Raw genomic sequence first — 24592 nt, 5'->3', positions numbered from 1 at the left:
AGAGCGACATCATTGATGTATACAGAGAAGAGAGTCAGCCCGAGAATTGAACCCTGTGGCACCCACATAGAGACTGCCAGAGGTCCGGACAACAGGCCCTCCGATTTGACACACTGAGCTCTATCAGAGAAGTAGTTGGTGAACCAGGCGAGGCAATCATTTGAGAAACCAAGGCTGTTGAGTCTGCCATTAAGAATTTGGTGATTGACAGAGTCGAAAGCCTTGGCCAGGTCGATGAATACAGCTGCACAGTAATGTCTCTTATCGATGGCGGTTATGATATCGTTAAGGACCTTGAGCGTGGCTGAGGTGCACCCATGACCAGCTCGGGAACCAGATTGCATATCGGAGAAGGTACGATGTGATTCAAAATGGTCAGTAATCTGTTTGTTAACTTGGCTTTCGAAGACCTTAGAGATGCAGGGTAGGATAGATATAGGTCTGTAGCAGTTTTGGTCTAGAGTGTCTCCCCCTTTGAAAAGGGGGATGACCGCGGCAGCTTTCCAATCTTTGGGAATCTCAGACGATACAAAAGAGAGGTTGAACAGGCTAGTAATAGGGGTTGCAACAATTTCGGCAGATAATTTAAGAAAGAGAGGGTCCAGATTTTCTAGCCCGGATGATTTGTAGGGGTCCAGATTTTGCAGCTCTTTCAGAACATCAGCTATCTGGATATGGGTGAAGGAGAAATAGTGGGGGCTTGGGCAGGTTGCTGTGGAGGGTGCCGGGCAGTTGTGGAAAGGGTTCTACATGGAACCCCAAAGCGTTCTACCTGGAACCAAAAAGGGTTCTTCAAAGAGTTCTTCTATGTGAGCAGCCGAAGAACCCTTTTAGGTTCTAGATAGCACGTAATACAGTTGCCAGTTGGAGGCAAGACATTTTTTCACTGTCAAACCAGCAGCATGCCTGTTCCCTGTCTGTAACGGCCCTCGTCGGTGGAATAAGGTGAGGACCAAGGTGCAGTGTGGTAAGTGTTCATGATTTTTAATATAATCAAAACTGAACACTAAACAAAATAACAACTAGGAAGAACGAACAAACGAAACAGTCCTGTCTAGTGATGAACCACAAAACAGAAAATAAACACCCACAAAACACAGGTGTAAAAAGGCTATCTAAGTATGATTCTCAATCAGAGACAACTAACGACACCTCCCTCTGATTGAGAACCATACCAAGCCAAACTCAAAAACCAACATAGAAAAACAAACATAGACTGCCCACCCCAACTCACGCCCTGACCATACTAAAACAAAGACAAAACAAAAGAACTAAGGTCAGAACGTGACACTGTCACTACCTATTTGATATATATTCATTGCTTTTCATAATTTTAGATACATTGGATGACATGTTAATTTGAAAAATGGTTTGTGGAAAATTACGTGTAATTATGTGGATAGGAGTGAGGTATAGCACAGCAAATATACTGTGTGTTCCAATTGTCGCAATTATCTCTTATTCATGCCAAAGTGTGCACTTTCCTTCACTGACTTAAAAGAAAAGGACTGGTATAAAAAAATATATGGTGGAAACTCCCACTAGCCCATGCTTCCACCAATCCAATTATTTTAGATCTTTGGGATGTAGAAAGGACTTCATAAGAAATAAAACATTACTGGGATGGAACCATGGGTCCTGTACGAATACGGAATACCTGCATCCTCCCTTACTTATTTCATTGAGATTATCACAGATCTGTAAGAGATTAGATAATTGAAAACAAGGCTACCAGCCTATTATTTTCACCAATTCAACCCATCTATGATAACTTCATGGAGGTAAGCCTAGGAAGGATGCATTTCTTCAGGGTTCTGCTGTCTCCCTCTCTGCCCCCTCGCTGTGTTCCCTAAGTGTCTGCACTGTGGGCGTCACACCACCACAGGTGGTCAAGACAAGTCCTCTTCCTCCAGGGGAGTGTGTGAACCACCGTGAGTTTTGGCAGTTGCAGATTCTGGCTGGAGGAGGAAAGTTATATGATTTGGAATTTCCATGTTTTGTTATTTCCGCCTTCTGAACTCATCACTTGGTTTTCAGTTTCATTAATGGTGCAGAGGCAAAATGACTTTTCCCACTTATCTGATGTTCTAGAAGAGACTAACCAATTTCAAAAAAATATACAATAGACCCTGTTTAGCCGGCAGCTGCTCATTTCATAGGCAGCTTGCTTCACGGCGGGGGGATAATAATGTAGGGGATTGCTTCAGACTTTCTGTTCATCAAATGTTGATACAATTTTAATTTGACTGTGTTTGTAACTGGGCGATTGAACGAGGTGAGGGCACTTGCTCTCGACACGTGCCATCTCTGTCAACAGAGCAAGATGGTATGGCGGGAAACTGCAAATAACCCGACCCCTCTTATAATCCATTCTTTGACTGGCTGCAGGGCTTCTCTCCTGAATGAGGTTAAAAATAATCAATGGGACCGACGAGAAGTTAACAGTCCTTTAATTACTAAGCCTGGGCATTTTAATGAAAAAATTATAATTAGACCTTGAATTATCTTAAGAATCATTAGCATTTCAGCTGAATGAGAATCGAGGCCACTTCTTGATTTGAAGAGTTGTCAGGGGTTTATCCATCCTCTGCCATTGTGAAGAGGCGAATTGGGTACTGTAAAAGGCCTGAGATAAGAGAATCAACATCTAGTAGTTGTTGGCTTTAGTTGTTAGATTATTATGCATTATATTACTTTTAATTATCCCATGTATAGTGGGTTAAATATTTTCGAGTTTTTTGCATTCTTAACACGGAACAATAAAAGTATAATAATAATGTTCTCTGAGCCACATTTGATGTTCTTAAGCCAGATATTTCCATATTAGTGTTCACTATAAATAAAAATGGTCTATTTGAAGGATCAGTACAGTACATATTCATGGAATGTGTTCCTTTTATTTCCAGGCTTCAAAAGCATTCTCTAAATCCATTCACAACTGCCTTTATTGTGGTATAATCCAACATGGGGAACTGTGTGCTTTCAAACCCCTATGTTAGCACCATTTCTGCACACTCTGAGCATTTTGAGTTGACTAAATCTTGGGGAATATACTCAATTACTTTTTCATTCCTCTCAAAGCCCTGAATGCACACTTGACACACACAAAGTATTTCTACTACAGATGATTGATGAAGTTAATTGAATCTGTGTGGCTCTTTTCCTTGATTCATCGAATCATCAACGAGAAAAGCTACCACTTCACACTGAGGTCCATTCCTCTTAGGGAACCCTCCCCTGTTTTGCTGCCAAATCTGTTGTGTCATAAGCAAGTTTATATCTTTGCACGCACACACACACACACACACACACACTAGGGCACATACACACAAACACACACGTATGGTTGGTTGTAAGACACTTTAATGCTATGGTGTTTTTATGAAGGTTTTATGTCAGGGGGTTACAGCCAGTACAGACAGTTATCACTAGAAATCTGCTAGATCCTAAAGATTGTTCTTGTGTTTCTCAAAATGCATATTACTTTGTTCCGAGCAAATTGGAGGGTCGGAGTATGATTCCAAATCAAATGCGCAACGGAGCACGGAGGACATTTCTTGAATGCGTACTCCGTTTGTACTTATGTTGAAGCGTGCATCGATGCAGGCTTCAACGGAAAGTATGCACAGAAATATGACGCAACCACGTGAAAAACGATGCACAAATTCTTGAAAACAATGGCGGACATTATCTGAGCTGAAGCGAATGTTGCCTATTCACATTTCATATGTTGCCTGACTACAGTATTTTATCTTGATACGTAATAAATATGTGCTGTGTTAATTTGGGCATGTTTACCTACCTACAATACCCACTGTAGTGTGTGTAGATCACAAGCCCATAGTAAGTCAATTGGGCTACCTGGCTAGCTACTATTGTTAGAGAATTGTTAGCTAGCTGGCTACCCATGAAGAATTGACATCACCTTGCATAACATTAGTTTGAAGTCATTTTTGCCTGTTTAACTATCTGGTTAGCTACATTATTACGATTTACATATAGCTATCTGATTGCTATGAAGTAAAACGTTTGCATTGTGTATATCTTGTTTCTTCTCTATTGTTGCCATTGTCTTGGCTGGAAGAAGGTTCAGTGAATGGGGAGATGCAGCGTGAGGTAACACAGTAGAGGGAGTGCTTCTCAAATGTAATGTTTTATGCGTTCTCCACACTCTCGTCCTCACAAGAAAGCACTCAAGAGAACATCCAGAATGCACTCGGAGCATGAGAGTGTGGAGCATGGTAGTATACATATGAGAAACACCTGTTAAATGCTAATACTTGATTTACCTGATTTAAGCACTTCGCTCCTATAAGGATAATATGTCATTGATGATGTGGTCCATCTCACTCGATTTGGGGCAAGTTTTTTCAGGTCGCACCAGGTCATACCAGGTTGACTGGTGAGGCAGACAGCTAATTCTACTGTGTTGCTTAGCCTCAAATGCACAATGACATTCACAGCTACAAGGCTACATAGGCAGTCAAGCCCATTTCTTAATATCAAAATAGATAAGTAAACACCCTCACAAACACCTTATCCTGTCTTTTTTGAACAAGATCTTATACTTGTTCACTTTTAGCTCTTCTTTTCTCTCTCCCTGTTTTTTGTGGGGAGACATTATGCCAATGTCATGCCTAACGTAGAGTGACATTAGACTCATCTTTGATCTCCATCATTGATTACTGATGGTTGGACGAGACGAGGGTTAGATATCCTTCTGGTTAAATATCCAAGTAAATGGGATTAGGGTGCCGGTCGTACGCGAGGCCTACGTAGCCCCCGCTGTGAGAAAATGCACACAGGGGAGGAAGCAGCTGAAACGCTAAAAGATAACATTGCTTTGGCTCCCTTCACAACCCTCATCAACCAAGAGCAGATCAGATTTTATTCCATTCCATACACCCACTAATTCTTTTTGAAATGGCTTATAAATGGCTTATACCTGGGCGGAGGAGCTGATTGACTTAGAGGCGTTCTGTCAAGAGTTCAAATTGATTTCCGAGACCCCGGGTTAAACAATTAGTGCATGGACTATCTTTAGACTTAGGCTGGAAGCATTACACCAGAAAAAGATATTACCGAAATCTAGATCAAGAGATGCTGAGCAAAATGTGTTGGCAAGAATGAGTATTGGCTCGAATAGTTAAATTGGATGAGCAGTGTCATTATGGCATCATTTTGTTGTAACTGGTTCTGCCTTATTCCTCCTTTTTCATCCTCCCTGTTCTTTGAAACATTTGACTCTGTACATGACCATGTTTGGACAGTCATATGTCCATTGAAGGTGTGTCAAAGTTACTTGGAGTTGGTGTCGGAGTCACTTGGAATTGGTGTCAGACACTATACTATACTTGTCACATCCTGACCTCAGTTCCTTTTTTTATGTCTCTGTTTTAGTTTGGTCAGGGCGTGAGTTGGGGTGGGCATTCTATGTTTTGTTCTGTATGTTTATATTTCTATGTGTTGGGCCTGGTATGGTTCCCAATCAGAGGCAGCTGTCAATCGTTGTCTCTGATTGAGAACCATACTTAGGCAGCCTGTTTTCCCACTATGATTTGTGGGTAGTTATTTTCTGTTTAGTGTTTTTGTTTTTGTTGCACCTTTACAGAACTGTTTCATTTTTGTCGTGTTTTCTCCTTTGTTATTTTTGTGTTCGGTTTAATAAATATAACATGAACACTTACCATGCTGCGCATTGGTCCGATCCATCCTATTCCTCATCAGAAGAGAAAGACAATCGTTACAATACTGGTGAATAGTGCCAGAAGTAAAAAACTAAACATCATAGGATTTAGACTCTTAAGACTACAGTGTCCAATTTCTGGCACTAGATTTACTGGTAATTACTGATCATATGTTTACATTATTTAATTTATTCATTTCCCACCATTTTTAAGTCCGAACACAAAAAACTAGACAGTGGTCGGATGCGTCATTACAATCCATTTCGTCAGCTCTTTGCCACGTCAAAGGGGCGGTCCTTAGAAAAGCAGCTCTTTAAGTTGACTCGCTTACAATACAGACATGCCACATACATCACTGGGTTCCTACCGAACGAACAGGCAGTTCTAAATATCTAACTTTCATATCTGTACGATAAAGATTGCAAATTACACACTACCTTAAACCTAAAAGAAGTAAAGAAGTAATTTTGTGTGAAAAGTCCCAACATTTTTTTTTTACATCTGAGACAAAAAAAACGCCCTTTTAAAAAGTGCACATCCCCTTGTCGATAGGGTGGAGATACACTGTTTAAATGACCAAAATGTTGATTAAGACATTCACAAATGTCACAAATTTTGACCATCACTAACATGATATGTTGGGTAAAGTAATAAAGAAGATGACATATTTGGGGTATACCTAAAACGGATTATAAAGTATGAAAATGGTTGTTGATGTCATGATTTCACTAAGATATCATATTTCTATATGTTTTATTACACTTTTATTGTGAACTAGATCATAATGGGTTGAAAAGTTTTTTTTCTCTCAGACATAGGCCATAGCTTTCATAGCTTTCTGGGCCCATAGCAGGTCATATCTTTCTGGGCCATAGCTTTCATAGCTTTCTGGGCCCATAGCAGGTCATATCTTTCTGGGCCATAGCTTTCATAGCTTTCTGGGCCATAGCAGGTCATATCTTTCTGGGCCATAGCTTTCATAGCTTTCTGGGCCATAGCAGGTCATATCTTTCTGGGCCCATAGCCTTCTTGCTAGATTGATGAATACAGCCAAAGCAAAGCTGTCAAGCGCACACTTATTAGGTGTAGCAGACACTTATGAGGGGAAGCCATCAGTCTGATTAGGGCACTCAGGATTTTAGCGTAGCGGCGGCTACAAAGAGGATGGCCTACTCATGTGTATGGTCCTCGATAGCAGTGCCACTACTGTGGAGAAGTGTAATGTTATTGAAGAGGACTGCTTTAAAATCTTGATAGGGTTCAAGTCATTTTGATTTGTTCTGCCATAACTATCTGTTGAATAAAAAGCAATCATATATTTGAGCCTTTTCAGAATGATAAACAAAATTAGGAAGTTCTGACACACTATGAAAGCAAGATCTGAAGTTGCAATATTTCCAGGTGATTGTGTAATAAATGTACACAAATGTTGTCATTTTATATTGCTTGTCCCTTGTGTTGTTGTGCTGTATGTAAGTTGCTAGCCAATGACCCGGGCTTTTTTCTTTGTCACACGTGTATGAATATTCATTATCGTTATCATCATTATCATTGTCATTATCATATACACTTCCGGCACCACCATTTGACATTAAACCAGAGCCATATATAATCTCTATCCATGGCTCTGCGTTATACAGTATAATACATGTACAGCTGTGAATCATGCTTTACTAGGAGGTTTGGTGGAGAGGAGGAATGTGCTAAGGGGTTATTCACCCTCTTTTCCTAGCCGGGTCCAGCTGTGAGCCTTCTCTCTGATGGCAGCTCAGCTTAATGATGGCCATTTCCTTGCCTCCTGTGCATAATTATCCAGCACCATCATGTCCAGACCTAACCCTGCTTCTTGTCCCTGGTTTCTGGAATACCAGCATTATTACCCCAGTCTGTCTTGGTTAACCTCTCACACTCAATTTAAGGAATCTTACTTTACCAACCACTCTCAAAAATGATAAATTATGAAGTTTATGTGTGCCTTTCACCTTTAATTTGAAACACATTAACGTATCCCTATTTCCTTCATAAGTTGCATGAAAGGATACTTTGGGATTTTGGCAGTGAGGCTCTTTGTTTACTTCCCCAGTGTCAGATGAACTCGTTGATACCATTTTTCTGACTTTGTCCATGCTAGCATATACCCATAGATTTTCAGTCATTGCTCTAACACTAGCTAGCAGTGGCTCGCGAAACTACCTCTAACTTCCTTCATACTGGACACAGAGACATACAAATGGTATCCACAAGTTCATCATTCTGGCCTCATTGTCAAAATGTTGAATTATCCCTTCAACAGTAAAAGCCCCCTGCCTGTTTGGTTGCAGTGGCCATTAGGACCGAATCAGAGTGTAGAATGACCATGCCCTCCCCTGAAGTCACCAATGCATTCGCCCACACATCTTTCAAGGCACCGTAGTTGTAATTTGGGATGTTAAAATATTTGGTTACCCTGCTGAAGAACATCAGTTGCTATAATCATTAAACGCATTTAAAGAAAAAGCCCTTTAACTCAAACGCTACCATGCATATCGAAGCCATTTTTGCCCATCAGCATTTTAGTCTTAATGGGTCTTGGCTTTTTCAATAATGGCATAAGCATTATCTTCTCTGACTCAGTAAATTCAGACTGTCCTTACATACATTTTTACAAAATGCAAAATGTGTTCAATCTCTCCGTCATTCTTTTTCACTTTCTCTTCGAGGGTCATCAGAGCTTGTTTTTTTCTGCTGACTCGCTTGGCTGTCTTTCAATTTAGCGTCTTCTGATAACTCAGCCTCCTCCAATAGATAAATATTAAATTATAATAAATTACTCTCACTTTCTCGGCAGGCAATTGTATCCTCTCCCCCAGAGGCATTTAGTGTCAGCTAAACAAGGACTGCCACTATCTGTAATGAGGACTGGAAAAAGCCACCCGCTTCCTGTGAACTCTTTAAATGAATGTCCTTCGCATTATCAATATTAACCAACCAGCTGTCTCTTTAGGATAACTGGCCATTATTCAGATTTGTTCCTCATTCCGCAAGTGGCCTCACAGCTAACGGCACCACATTTTTCCTATCTGCGTTAATCAATATTATCCACCAATAACCTGCAGAATGGAATACGAGCTTGACATTTTTTCAATGCAGAGTGACTCATAAGATGTTTGACTCTGACTTTTTTTTGAAAAGGACAAAAAGTCCTTTTCATGTTTGTTTTTAGCACGGAGACAGATCCAAGGTTCCGGGGAAGGTTGTAATCTCATAAGCCTGTTTCACTTTGAAACGTTATTAGCGTAACATGATTTGGATGGCATAGCTAGTGGGTGGGTTTGATTGCTGTTTTAAGCTCTCCCTGTAACAGTGTGTATTCAGGTAATGGACTCAGGGGTAGGCTAATATCTGTGATAGCTAGCTAGTTTGTTAGCTAGTTAGCTTATATCTAGCTCCACATCGATAGCTCTTGGCTTGGTGTACACAACAGTGGGAGAAAGTCAATTTCTATCAATCTACTTCATTGCCATGTATGGATTTAGTCGTTTTCCCTATAATTTCCCCACATATTCCATCACCATTTTGAAATTAACTGTTGACCATCATATCATAGCGACCTTAGTTTAACACCTACCGACCCAGAGGTTTGGTGTAACAGACAGTTACAGGGACCCAGGTTTGTGTCCTGGTCTGGTTACCCCAATGACTGTATATGAATGGCAAAGCCATCGATCATGTGACACCATTCATTCCTATGTGAAGACTCAATAGCGCATTTGAAGCCAAGGAAATCGGTTAAGATGGCATCTCATGGAGACATAACATGTGCAGTTTGAGCTTCTCCAGGAAGTGACATTGCAGGCTAGCTCAGTGCTGCGCACTCTCATTGAGTATCTCAAGTTGAAGGCCGACCAGGGTACAGCAGGCTGCCATTAGCAACTGAATTATCCTCATACAGTGAGCTCTAAAAGTATTGGGACAGTGCATTTTGTTGTTGTTGATTTGGCTCTGGACTCCAGCACTTTGGATTTGAAATGATACAAAGACTATGATATTACAGTGAGACTGTCAGCTTTAATTTGAGGGTATTTTCATCGGGTGAACCATTTAGAAATTGCAGCATTTTTTTGTACAAAGTCCCTGCATTTTAGGGGACCAAAAGTATTGGGAAAAAGTATTAAAATATTAAAATATTAACTATTAAAATAGTCAAAAGTTTTGTATTTGATCCCATATTCTTAGCACGCAATGATTACATCAAGCTTGCTGTATGCATTTGCTGTTTGTTTTGGTTGTGATAAAGCATTGATTGGCAGCTTACTCAGTGTAATTGTTTAAATAATTTTCCTTTTAAGATCTTGAATATACAGTACATGCAGTGTCAGTATATCATGTCATTCTACATGACATTATCATCCATTGACCAACAACAATGGCATTTCCACAAGTTGCTCAAGCAATAATGTCAGTGCTCTTAACTTGCTCTGTCAAACCTCTGAGCTCATAAAATGTCAGTGACCGCACCGCTGCTCCAGTCTGTGTGGAAACTGCAGGCTTAGATTGGAAGAGGCGGGTTGTTGTGAGGGTGTGTTGATTTTCCCCCAGGGGTCTCTTTATTTGTCCTGCTGCTGAATGTAAGACTGTCTACTTGGTAAGCATGACAGGTTCACACTAAGAACGAGGTTTCCAAAGGACACCGTGTGCGACAATCTATCTAGTCCTCTTGGCACGAGCTGGAAGCAGCCAGCCCTCACCTAGCGAGGACAGACTGATTTAGCCGAGGGCAATGATTCTGTCCTCGACTGTTAAGCTGCAATGTGACTGGTTAGACAACACCAGTTGTTATTGAATAATAGGTTAATTCCTGTAATTCAGGAAACCATGAATATACTGTACATTCAAATTAAGGGTTTGTGAAGAGACCTTAGTTGGTACGTTTTCCATCAAATAAATTAAGATAAATATATGAGCGTGAATATACAACAGTGTCATCAGCAGAAGTTGACGTTTTTTACAACTTTGCCTAAATATATTGTAAATGGTGAACAAAACAGGTTCTAAAATGGAGACTTGTGGAACTTATTTTGTGATGTCCAGGAAACTAGAATTTTGTCTCTCCACATTGATACACTAAGTTCTGTCTGGTAGACAGTTGATAAACCAATCACAGGCTTCCTTTCCAACTATTTATTTTGGTTGGTTAAAATTTAGCATTGATTTTGATGAACGGGATTTCAGAATTTCATAATTGAAGTCTGGAAGACAGGCTTCTGCCAAGTTATAATACGATTGAACAGTTTTAAATGAAATTTCCTCTCTCTGGATGGCATGCTGTGGAGCCGTTTTGCAGAAGGTCAGGCTATCTGGCACACCAACCAACAACTCCCTAATGGAAGAATCAATCTTTCTGTGACAAATATTATTTTATCTCTCACAGTGGCGTTTTATGTGGTTGTTAACTATCCTCATTGCTGTTAGACTGGCGAAGATGAGACATTAGGTGAAAATATAGACTTTTCTAGTCATTTCTCTGTGCATTTTATGGCCCTTTTTTTCCGGATGAATAACTACAAATGGAGAAAATACAAAAAATCCATAAGGCTTACTGCCAGAAGTAGGTTAACTTTATGCCTACTGTAACATGCCTATTTGCCCAACATCAGTGCCCAACCTCACTAATGCTCTTGTGGCTGAATGGAAGCAAGTCCCCACAGCAATGTGACAACATCTAGTGGAAAGTCTTCCCAGAAAAGTGGAGACTGTTATAGCAGCAAAGGGGGACCAACTACATATAATTTCCCATGATTTTGGAATGAGATGATCGACAAGCAGGTGCCCACAGGTTATGTAGTGTATCTCAGTGGTATTTAATGGATATTGATGTTCTCACTTTATCAAGTGCACTACTTAACTAGGTCATTTTACATTAAGTCAATTGTGGGAGCTCTTTAAAAGTATTTTTGTGGTTGTGGAAGAAGTGTTCTGATTTGAGATTTGAAAAACAGAGAATTAGACTAAGATTTCTTACACTATGACGAAATTGTTGGGAAAGTGTGAAATCTAGTTGATGTGGTTACTAAAACAGCTGTAACGTTTGATTGGTAGAAGATAATTATGTTCTGATTACAGATTTGAATAGCAGAGAAGTAGACGATGTCATACGCTCTACATTTTCATCTAAAGTGCTTGGAAAGTGGTTCAAATGTGTTATATGTGACTCATTATCAGTCGCATTAACCCCAACATACATTTTTAGCTCTATACATTTCTGGAAAGAGGAGGCTATAAGCTACAAAACAATGTATAACTTGTTTATCAGCTCTCCAAATTGAGCTTATTAGAGCTAGTTATAACGGAGGTATCCCTGATCAGCTGTTCAGAGAAAATCACCCCCCAAAGTTTGCCAGTTTTCAGCACGGCGCTATTTCCATTCTGCACAGCACAACTTAAGTGCTACTGTAGACTTGTAGTTTGCTTGCTATCAATGTAACAGTTTAACACGATACTGTGCTACCAAGCTGGTTAATATGTCTAAAAACAAGTTTGTGGGTGTCCTAGCAAGCTAAACAGCTAGCTAGATCCCTTTAAGTCGATCACTCGGTATAACATACTATGGTGAGTCAACGACTAATCATATTCACCCAAAGAAAACGCAAATCACGTCCAGTGGGCCAATAGTTGCCGAGCCTGCCCTCGGAAGCCCCACCTTCCTGGCTATAATACCAGGGCTCACATTCATTCCCTCAATTCTTCACTCTTCAGCTCGCCTGAAGGAAAAACATATCATGCAATTTACTAACTTTTCAAGCACATGAAGACTACGAGATTCGGCTCCAACTTAAGTGTCTGTTAATGGGAAGGAGGGAGAGCTCGATTTGTTGTTTTGGAAAGTTTTGAAAGTCTCTGAAAAAGTATTCTATTGAAAAAGTTTGGTTACTAGCTAGCTACCTTTTGAGTTGGATCCCGTGACGCGCTTGGCATCAGTTGCTGGAACCGCTGCTATCTGTCCAGGGATCCTGCCGACCAAGGGTCTAATGAGCTGCTTGGCATAGCAGCTAGCCTAGCTGCCTATCAAGCTAGCTGGGTTTCCTTGAGGTCTTGAACGCAGCCTGCATTCAAGCCGTAAAGGTTAGCCCTTGTTTGCTGGGACCATGGATTGTCCCGGGCTAGCTAGATAAGTTTAAACAGGAGAACGGCAAGACGACAGTAATCTGTAAGTCATTGAGAGAGGACATCAGTTTTGTATGTGAATCCATGATAACAATGATCGCGAAATCTGATTATGTTGAAGGATAATCAAGGCGGAACAACATTGTTGTGGATGTAATTGCAGAATTTCCACATGAGACCTGGATGGAGTCTGAGGACAAAGTGAGGGAAATGATCTCGGAGAAACTGAAGATGGACCACAGGAATATTGAGGTGGAGCCGCACCCACAGGACTGGAAAACCCACCACCGGCCTAGGAAATGCCAACAACGAACAGTGAGACAATGTATTAATGCATAAAAAATAAATAATGGAGGAAAAGCAAGTTTGAATTTTGGAAAGTTGATGGGAGAGAGATGCAAAAAAAAAAATGTAAATCAATAATGACAAACCTCCTGGCATTGACAACTTAGATGGAAAGCTACTGAGGATAGTAGCTAACTCTACAGGCACTCCTATCTGTCATATATTTTATCTGAGCCTAGAGGAAAGTGTTTGTCCTCAGGCCTGGAGGGAAGCCAAAGTCATTCCTCTGTCCAAGAATGGTAAAGGCCTAGTAGGCCTAATGGACACATGCTCAAACTTGCACACTTTTGATAGGCTTCAAGAGGCAATCTGTAGTTTCTACATACATTTTTGGACTTATAAATGACAAACACTGTACCAGTCAAAAGTTTTGACACCTACTCATTCCAGGGTTTTTCTTTATTTGTATTATTTTCTACATTGTTGAATAATAGTGAAGACATCAAAACTATGAAAGAACACATACAGTATGGAATCATCTAGTAAACTTTTTTTTTAAACAAATCAAAATTGATTTTATATTTTATATTCTTCAAAGTAGCCACCCTTTGCTTTGATGACAGCTTTGCACACTCTTGGCATTCTCTCAACCAGCTTCATGAGGTAGTCACCTGGAATGCATTTCAATTAACATGTGTGCCTTGTTAAAAGTTCATTTGTGGAATTTCTTTCATTCTTAATACATTTGAGCCAATCAATTGTGTTGTGACAAGGTTGGGGTGGTATACAGCAGATTTGGTAAAAGACCAAGTCCATTTTATGGCAATAACAGCTCAAATAAACAAAAGAGAAACGACAGTCCATCATTAATTTAAGACATGAAGGTCAGTCAATGCAGAGAATTTCAAGAAGTTTCTTCAAGTGCAGTTGCATAAACCATTAAGCTCTTTAATGAAACTGACTCTCATGAGGACCGCTACAGGAAAGGAAGACCCAGAGTTACCTCTGCTACAGAGGATAAGTTCATTAAAGTTACCAGCCTCAGAAATTGGCAATTAACTGCACCTCAGATTGGATCCCAGATAAATGCTTCACAGAGTTCAAGTAACAGACACATCTGAAAGTCAACTGTTCAGAGAAGACTGCGTAAATCAGGCCTTCATGGTCAAATTGCTGCAAAGAAACCACTACAGAAAGTCACCAAGAAGAAGAAGAGACTTGCTTGGGCCAAGAAAAATTAGCAATGGACATTATACAGGTAGAAATCTGTCCTTCGGTCTGATGAGTCAAAATTTGCGATTTTTGGTTCCAACCGCCGTGTCTTCGTGAGACGCAGAGTAGGTGAATGGATGATCAACGCATGTGTGTTTCCCACTGTGAAGCATAGAGGAGGAGGTGTGATGGTGTGTGGGTGCTTTGCTGATGACACTGTCAGTGATTTATTTAGAATAAATACTTAACCAGCATGGCTACCACAGCATTCTGCAGCGATCCGCCATCCCATCTGGTTTGCACTTAGTGGGTCTATCATTTGTTTTTCAACAGGACAATGACCCAACACCCCTCTAGGCTGTGTAAGGGCTATTTGGCCAAGAAGGAGAGTGATGGAGTGCTGCATCAGATGACCTGGCCTCAACAATCATCCAACCTCAACCCAATTGAAATGGTTTGGGATGAATTGGACCGCAGAGGGAAGGAAAAGCAGCCAACAAGTGCTCAGCATATGTGGGAACTCCTTCAAGACTGTTGGAAAAGCATTCCAGGTGAAGCTGGTTGAGAGAATGCTATGAGTGTGAAAAGCTCTCACCAAGGCAAAGGGTGGCTACTTTGAAGAATCTAAAATCTATTTTTGGTTACTACATGATTCCCTATGTGTTAGTTGTGATGTCTTCACTATTATTCACAATGTAGAACATAATACAAATTAAGAAAAACCCTTGAGTAGGTGTGTCCAAACTTTTGACTGGTACAACAACGTTTTTTCTTTATTTTTACTATTTTCCACATTGTAGAATAATAGTGAAGACAAAACTATGAAATAAGACATATGGAATCATGTAGTAACCAAAACAGTTGCCAAGAAGATCATTAAGGACCTTAGCCACGTGAGCCACAGACATTTCACTTGGCTATACAGACATTGAACCACTGGTCTCTTCCCGTTTCACACTGTGTATTTAGTAGTATTTACTAGTGTTTACAAGGATCCCCAATTAGCTGCTGCCGAGGCTGTAGACTGCATTCTTCTCTACAGATACTCTCAAGCTCTGTCAGGTTGTATGGGGAGAGTCGCAGCACAGCTATTTTCAGGTCTCTCCAGAGATGTTTGATCGCGTTCAAGTCCGGGCTCTGGCTGGTCCCACTCAAGGACATTCAGAGACTTGTCCCAAAGCCACTCCTGTGTTGTCTTGGTGGTGTGCTTAGGGTCGTTGTCCTGTTGGAAGGTCAGTCTGAGGTCCTGAGCACTCTGGAACAGTTTTTCATCAAGGATCTCCATTCATCTTTCCCTCGATCCCGACTAGTCTCCCAGTCCCTGCCGCTGAAAAACATCCGTACAGCATGATGCTGCCACCACCATGCCTCACCTTAGGGATGAGTATTGGCCAGGTGATGAGCGGTGCCTGGTTTCCTCCAGAAGTGCCGCTTGGCATTCAGGCCAAAGAGTTCAATATGGGTTTCATCAGACCAGAGAATCTTGCTTCTCATGGTCTGAGAGTCCTTTAGGTGCCTTTTGGCAAACTCCAAGCGGGCTGTCCCGTGTTCCTCGATGTGCCTTTTACTGAGGAGTGGCTTCCGTTTGGCCACTCTAACATAAAGGCCTGATTGGTGGAGTCTGCAGAGATGGTTGTCCTTCTGGAAGGTTTTCCCATCTCCACAGAGGAACTCTGGAGCTCTGTCAGAGTGATCATCTGGTTCTTGGTCACCTTCCTGACCAAGGCCTTTCTCCCCCGATTGCTCAGTTTGGCCGGGCGGCCAGGTCTACGAAGAGTCTGGGTGGTTCCAAACCTCTTCCATTTAAGAATGATGGAGGACCTTCAAGAATACAGTGTGTTTCGACCCAATCCTGTCTCGAAGCTCTACGTACAGTTCCTTCTATCTCATAGCTTTGTTTTTGCTTTGACATGCATTGTAAATTGTGGGATATTTTATAGACAGGTGTGTGCCTTTTCAAATCATGTTCAATCAATTGAATTTACCACAGGGGGACTCCAATCAAGTTGTAGAAACATCTCAAAGATGATCAATGGAAACAGGATGCACCTGAGCTCAATTCTGAGTCTCATAGCAAAGGGTCTGAATACTTTATTAAACCTGTTTTTACTTTGTCACTATGGGGTATTGTGTGTAGATTGATGAGGAAAAAAATGTATTTAATACATTTTAGAACAAGGCTGTACAAAATGTAGAAAAAGTGAAGGGGTCTGAATACTTTCCGAATCCACTGTATTTCCCTGAAAAGCATTGTAAAATCCTAACACTCTAAGATCAGTTTTTATAACTCATGTTGGCAATTGAACAGGCTTTCAAATGATGTGCACCTGACCCAGATTGTGATTTGTAATGGACCGTTTTTGGATTGTTTAAACAACAACAGTAATTGTGTGATGGTGGGGATGCAGGGTTGTGCTCTAGTTCGTCAATGGCACAGCTACGAGAGCTAAAAAAAAACAAACACCTTATATTAAAAAAATACTTTACCCTCATTTTACCAGGTAAGTTAACTGAGAACACATTTTCATTTACAGCAACGGCCTGGGGAATAGTTACAGGGGAGAGGAGCTGAAGACTCTTCTTTAAATCATAGAAATGAATTGAAATGACTTCGGAACTGTGCACACTTTGGAAAGGTGTCTGTTCATTTGGAGATACCAATTATCCCTCTCACTCAAAGCCTTGTAATTTGTTTTTCTTATCTTGCACCTACCCCACATTTTCCAGGAATATTTGTATTGTGTTACTGAATGTATCCAGATTATTTTCAGATTTTGTTATCAACAAATGTGGCAGAAAGTACAGTGAATGTAAAATGTACATAACATCAATGGTGCAATATTTGGATTCAGTCATGTGTCAGCTGAATTGTTGTGTCCTCACTTTTGGTGTAATAATTTCCCCATAATCTCCAAACGGTTCCCTTTCCATTGTTACCATGGTTATGCATTTTCACATATCTTCTGCAAGAAAACATTTCAATTTATCCTTATCTGTTTAGAACAATTCCCACGGGTATATAGGATTAACCCCTGTGTATGTCTTTCCTTACCATGTGTAAGACTCAATTATTTCTGTTATATGTTTTGGTGCAGATAAAGTATGTGTTTAATTTACTATGCGGATAAGAAAGTGACTGATCACCGAAATGTTCATACAATTTTTGAAAACTACCATCAGTCACTAAAACAGCTAAAACTTGTTCACAGTCTACATGTATTTTTATTCTGATCCTTACAAAATAAAGAACTCAATATGCTCTATGTTGTTCTCGATCTTCTTTAGAAAGTTGTGTAAATGACAGATATTTTGTAAAAAAAAAAAAAACTGACGTTCATATAAGATACACATTTCTCAGGTATTTTTAATGAAACGATTTTGATTGATGCAATGATATTGTATATCATATCATTTCAAAGGGTGTTTCGGCTTTCAAAATGTGCATCATGCTTTCATCAAGGTTTGACACCAGCAAATGAAGCTCATTATTGCACACAGAAGTCACCATCCAGTAAAAAAATAACATTCTGCTCAAGCGGGTAAGGGTTCGAACTGATACGATTGGTATAAGGGGGGTATGCTCTAGAGTAGACAATCCTATCCGCCAATCAAGGCTCTGTATGTAAATTTATTTGTATTTGTATCGGTACACCCAGAAGATCGAACTGAGCATTCCAATAGCAAAAGGAGGCACAAGGGAAAAAAAAATACAAATAAAATAAAAATAAAAAATATATATGGAGTTATTTTCATGAAATAAACACACACAGTGATTTATTAGACATACAGTGACATACATTTTTTTATAATTAATAACACTGCATGGAGGCTTTAAGACTGGTGGGGCATAGCTGACCTCCTAGTGTTTCCACCTCCTATTGTGTAATCTATTAAACCTTCATGTTTCTCAACACACAACACATATTTATTGACTCAAAGACAGACTATCATTATTGACTCTCTCATTACTACATCTCAGTCACCATATTTAATCTTCTCCTCTCCTGGCAACCACGACTCACGTATTACTATTTTACTATCATTAACTGTGAGCAGGATCACAGAAAATACACTATACATAAAAAAAAGCATGTGGACAACCCTTCAAATGAGAGGATTCGGCTCTTTCAGCCACACCCGTTGCTGACGGGTGTATAAAATCGAGCACACCGCCATGCAATCTCCATAGACAAAAATTAGCAGTAGAATGGCCTTACTGAAAAGCTCAATGACTTTCAATGTGGCACCATTACAGGATGCCACCTTTTCAACAGGTCAATTTCTCAAAATTGACCGGGGCAGCTCTAGCCCCGCCACCCCTCCCCCCCCACACACAGACATTGTGCATGTTGGATAACTGTGACAAGCTGTTACTTACCTTTCTCTCCGTGCTGATGCCCATTACATTTTTTCATCCCTCCACTTTTCCCATTACAATCGACTTCGGGGGCGAAGTGTACTCACTGAGTCAGAAAATCACATTTGAATACACAACCAGCAAACTAATTTAGCCCAGTAACTGTAGCCTATGTTGATAACAGCTGCAAGTGTCCTAAACACTGGTGCCTCACTCTGCCTGCATCCTCACATCCATCTCTGCCAGCCTTGTTTTTTTTTAAATAGCTCTTCCACTTTTTTTGTACCACCACTCCATCAATGCAGCCCTTTCTTCACTATCGCTCACCCATCTGAAAGGCCTTGGAAGACAGCACACCTCCCTGACAGCTCCCCCTCAACTAGAGCTGACCTTTTTCTGGGTTAAGCAAAGAGCACATCGTAATGAAATACACTTATTGCTCATAGATAAACAATTGCTTTTTGTATTTAACATGAATCTCGGATCTCAGAAAAGCTAGATAGCTACATTAACAGCCTGTTAAGTACAAGTTGACATTGACTTGTCAAATGTAATGTTTATAATAATTCTCTGAAGAGTTGACTATTTGATTTCCATAAACCGTTTTCGCTAAATCTGTAATACATTTTTAAAAATCCTTTCCATACCTCTTAATTATGCTTTACAATGATACATGACACTTATCCACATGGGGCAAGTGTTGTTTATGGCATGTTACTAAATATTTGGGTATTGTATCCTTATGTTCCACATCCAATTGTTATCAATGATCAGCTTTCACGCTGACTGCATGCACTTTGTGCTAACGTTTTTTTAATTTAATTTTATTTCACCTTTATTTAACCAGGTAGGCTAGTTGAGAACAAGTTCTCATTTACAACTGCGACCTGGCCAAAATAAAGCATAGCAGTGTGAACAGACAACAACACAGAGTTACACATGGAGTAAACAATAAACAAGTCATTAACACAGTAGAAAAAAAGAAAGAGTGTATATACATTGTGTGCAAAAGGCATGAGGAGGTAGGCAAATAATTACAATTTAGCAGATTAACACTGGAGTGATAAATGATCAGATGGTCATGTGCAGGTGTTGGTGTGCAAAAGAGCAGAAAAGTAAATAAATAAAAACAGTATGGGGATGAGGTAGGTAAATTGGGTGGGCTATTTACCGATGGACTATGTACAGCTGCAGCGATCAGTTAGCTGCTCAGATAGCAGATGTTTAAAGTTGGTGAGGGAGATAAAAGTCTCCAACTTCAACGATTTTTGCAATTCGTTCCAGTCACAGGCAGCAGAGAACTGGAAGGAAAGGCGGCCAAATGAGGTGTTGGCTTTAGGGATGATCAGTGAGATACACCTGCTGGAGCGCGTGCTATGGGTGGGTGTTGCCATCGTGACCAGTGAACTGAGATAAGGAGGAGCTTTACCTAGCATGGATTTGTAGATGACCTGGAGCCAGTGGGTCTGGCGCCAAATATGTAGCGAGGGCCAGCCGACTAGAGCATACAGGTCGCAGTGGTGGGTGATATAAGGTGCTTTAGTAACAAAACGGATGGCACTGTGATAAACTGCATCCAGTTTGCTGAGTAGAGTATTGGAAGCTATTTTGCAGATCACATCACCGAAGTCGAGGATCGGTAGGATAGTCAGTTTTACTAGGGTAAGTTTGATGGTGTGAGTGAAGGAGGCTTTGTTGCGAAATAGAAAGCCGACTCTAGATTTGATTTTAGATTGGAGATGTTTGATATGAGTTTACAGTCTAGCCAGACACTTAGGTACTTATAGATTTTCACGTATTCTAGGTCGGAACCATCCAGGGTGGTGATGCTAGTCGGGCGTGTGGGTGCAGGCAGCGAACGGTTGAAAAGCATGCATTTGGTTTTACTAGCGTTTAAGAGCAGTTGGAGGCCACCGAAGGAGTGTTGTATGGCATTGAAGCTCGTTTGGAGGTTAGATAGCACAGTGTCCAAGGAAGGGCCAGAAGTATACAGAATGGTGTTGTCTGCGTAGAGGTGGATCAGGGAATCGCCCGCAGCAAGAGCAACATCATTGATATATACAGAGAAAAGAGTCAGCCCGACAATTGAACCCTGTGGCACCCCCATAGAGACTGCCAGAAGACCGGACAACATGTCCTCCGATTTGACACACTGAACTCAGTCTGCAAAGTAGTTGGTGAACCAGGCAAGGCAGTCATTAGAAAAACCGAGGCTACTGAGTCTGCCGATAAGAATGTGATGATTGACAGAGTCAAAAGCTTTGGCCAGGTCGATGAAGACGGCTGCACAGTACTGTCTTTTATCAATGGCGGTTATGATATCGTTTAGTACCTTGAGCGTGGCTGAGGTGCACCCGTGACCGGCTCGGAAACCAGATTGCACAGCGGAGAAGGTACGGTGGGATGCGAGATGGTCAGTGATCTGTTTGTTGACTTGGCTTTCGTAGACCTTAGATAGGCAGGGCAGAATGGATATAGGTCTGTAACAGTTTGGGTCCAGGGTGTCTCCCCCTTTGAAGAGGGGGATGACCGTGGCAGCTTTCCAATCCTTGGGGATCTCAGACGATACGAAATAGAGGTTGAACAGGCTGGTAATAGGGGTTGCGACAACGGTGGCAGATAGTTTCAGAAATAGAGGGTCCAGATTCTCAAGCCCAGCTGATTTGTATGGGTCCAGGTTTTGCAGCTCTTTCAGAACATCTGCTATCTAGATTTGGGTAAAGGAGAAGCTGGGGAGGCTTGGGCGAGTAGCTGCAGGGGGGGGGGGGGGGGGGGGGGCTGTTGGCCGAGGTTGGAGTAGCCAGGAGAGGAAGGCATGGCCAGCCGTTGAGAAATGCTTGTTGAAGTTTTCGATTATCATGGATTTATCAGTGGTGACCGTGTTACTTAGCCTCAGTGCAGTGGGCAGCTGGGCGGAGGTGCTCTTGTTCTCCATGGACTTTACAGTGTCACAGAACTTTTTGGAGTTAGAGCTACAGGATGCACATTTCTGCTTGAAAAAGCTGGCCTTTGCTTTCCTGACTGACTGAGTGTATTGGTTCCTGACTTCCCTGAACAGTTTCATATCGTGGGGACTATTCGATGCTATTGCAGTCCGCCACAGAATGTTTTTGTGCTGGTCGAGGGCAGTCAGGTCTGGAGTGAACCAAGGGCTATATCTGTTCTTAGTTCTGCATGTTTTGAACAGAGCATGCTTATCTAAGATGGTGAGGAAGTTACTTTTAAAGAATGACCAGGCATCCTCAACTGACGGGATGAGGTAAATATCCTTCCAGGATACCCTGGCCTGGTCGATTAGAAAGGCCTGCTTGCAGAAATGTTTTAGGGAGCGTTTGACAGTGATGAGGGGTGGTCGTTTGACCACGGACCCATAGCGGATACAGGCAATGAGGCAGTGATCGCCGAGATCCTGATTGAAGTCAGCGGAGGTGTATTTGGAGGGCCAGTTGGTCAGGATAATGTCTATGAGGGTGCCCATGTTTACAGATTTAGGGTTGTACCTGGTAGGTTCCTTGATGATTTATGTGAGATTGAGGGCATCTAGCTTAGATTAAGCATATCCCAGTTTAGGTCACCTAACAGAACAAACTCTGAAGCTAGATGGGGGGCGATCAATTCACAAATGGTGTCCAGGGCACAGCTGGGAGCTGAGGGGGGTCGGTAGCAGGCGGCAACAGTGAGAGACTTACTTCTGGAGAGATTATTATTTTAAATTCGAAGTTCGAACTGTTTGGGTATGGACCTGGAAAGTATGATATTACTTTGCAGGCTATCTCTGCAGTAGACTGCAACTCCTCCCCCTTTGGCAATTCTATCTTGACGGAAAATGTTATAGTTGGGTATGGAAATCTCAGAATTTTTGGTGGCCTTCCTAAGCCAGAATTCAGACACGGCATGGACATCAGGGTTGGCAGAGTGTGCTAAAGCAGTGAGTAAAACAAAACTTAGGGAGGAGGCTTCTGATGTTGACATGCATGAAACCAAGGCTTTTTCGATCACAGAAGTCAACAAATAAGGGTGCCTGGGGACATGCAGGGTTTACCTCCACATCACCCGCGGAACAGAGGAGGAGTAGGATGAGGGTGCGGCTAAAGGCTATCAAAACTGGTCGCCTAGAGCGTTGGGGACAAAGAATAAAAGCAGCAGATTTCTGGGTGTGGTAGAATATATTCAGGGCATAATGCGCAGACAGGGGTATGGTGGGGTGCGGGTACAGCGGAGGTAAGCCCAGGCACTGGGTGATGATAAGAGAGGTTGTATCTCTGGACATCCTGGTTGTAATGGGTGAGGTCACCGCATGTGTGGGAGGTGGGACAAAGGAGGTATCAGAGGTATGAAGAGTGGAACTAGGGGCTCTATTGTAAACTAAAACAATGATAACTAACCTGAACAACAGTATACAAGGCATATTGACATTTGAGAGAAACATACAGCGAGGCATAAAGTAATCGCAGGTGTTGATTGGGAGAGCTAGCTAAAACAACAGGTGAGACAACAACAGCTAATCAGCTAACACAACAACAGCAGGTAAAATGGCGATGACTAGGCAGAGAGGGTCGGATTAATTACACACAGAGCCTGAGTTCCCGGCTGGGGCCGACAGATAAAAAAATAAAAATAAACAGAATGGAGTACTGTGATTAATGGACAGTCCAGCAGGCATCAGCTATGTAGCCAAGTGATCATAGTGTCCAGGGGCAGCAGTAGATGGAACAGGGAAGCAGCCACTACGCTAGCATGCGGGCGACACAGCGTTTAAAGTTAGTAGCCCGGGGCTAGTAGGAGCGTCTGCTCCGATGGAGGCCGGTTGAAGTATTTGTCGGTTGAAGTATTTGCCGGTTGAAGTATTTGTCGGCAGGCCAGTCGTGGTGGTGCGGTGGGGCGCCGTGTCGACAGAGAATCCATGCCAGATGGCGAAAGAGGTATTGTAGAATTTAGTTTGCTAGCCGGGAGATGCGCCTGGCTCACGGCTAACTGGTGCCAGCTGCAGTGGCAGTGGCGTTAGCCACTATAGCCAATCGGTAGCAGCGGTGATCCGGTGCCAAGGTCCAGAGTTTACAGCAAGGATCCGGTGGAGTATTGGGCTCTAGCCGTGTATGAGTGGGGTTCGGGTGAACAGCTGAGTAGGCCGGGAGGTGGGCCTCAGGGATAGTTTTGGTACTGGGTGCCACGGTGAGTGCAAGCTGCAAGCTGTGAGCTAGCAGCAAGATAGCTGTGAAGATCAGAAGTAGTGGTCCTTGGATTACGGCAGGAATCCGGCGTTGTTGTAGAGAGACAGTCCGATACTGGTAGACTGGCGAGTATTATCCAGACTAAAAACAGGGCTGGTATCTGTGCAGAAGGTAAAAGCTGCTAGCAATGGCTAACAATGCTGGTTAGCTTCTGGAGGTTCTTGAATGTGTTCTAAAATTTAAAATAATAGCGATTCCGTATCACATTGGGTGAGGCAGGTTACCGGAAGGTATAATCGAATTAAAAATTGAAAAGAGATTGAAAATCAAATTTAAATATATATATACAAAAAATATGAAAAATACAAAAGTACACGTGAGGACGAACAAGACACGTCTTCACTGCTACGCCATCTTGGATATGTGATAGTCGAGGTAATGAAATAAGGCTTAATTTGCAGCCATCTGCATATTTTTGAGACAAAGCAATGGAATACAGTCAAGAGTGATATGATAGCTGATACCCAGTATTTAGGGGGCTTCTTTTCCTCAACTCCTTCCCTATCTCTGGTCATAGGAAGCCAGTTAGGACTATTGGGACTGGGACACCAGTAACGATTGATTATGATTGGACTCTTCTAGCTGTTACAATGCCATTCTCTGACATGCGCTGATGAAGGATATCTGGGCTTGATTTATGAGTTAGCCACAATATAATATACAGTATAGCTTTCCAG

The sequence above is a fragment of the Oncorhynchus mykiss genome, chromosome 9 (genome assembly GCF_057628025.1).
Source record: "Oncorhynchus mykiss isolate SJ-2025 chromosome 9, ASM5762802v1, whole genome shotgun sequence".
Classification (NCBI taxonomy): domain Eukaryota; kingdom Metazoa; phylum Chordata; class Actinopteri; order Salmoniformes; family Salmonidae; genus Oncorhynchus; species Oncorhynchus mykiss.
Note: the sequence above shows the minus strand (reverse complement) of the source record.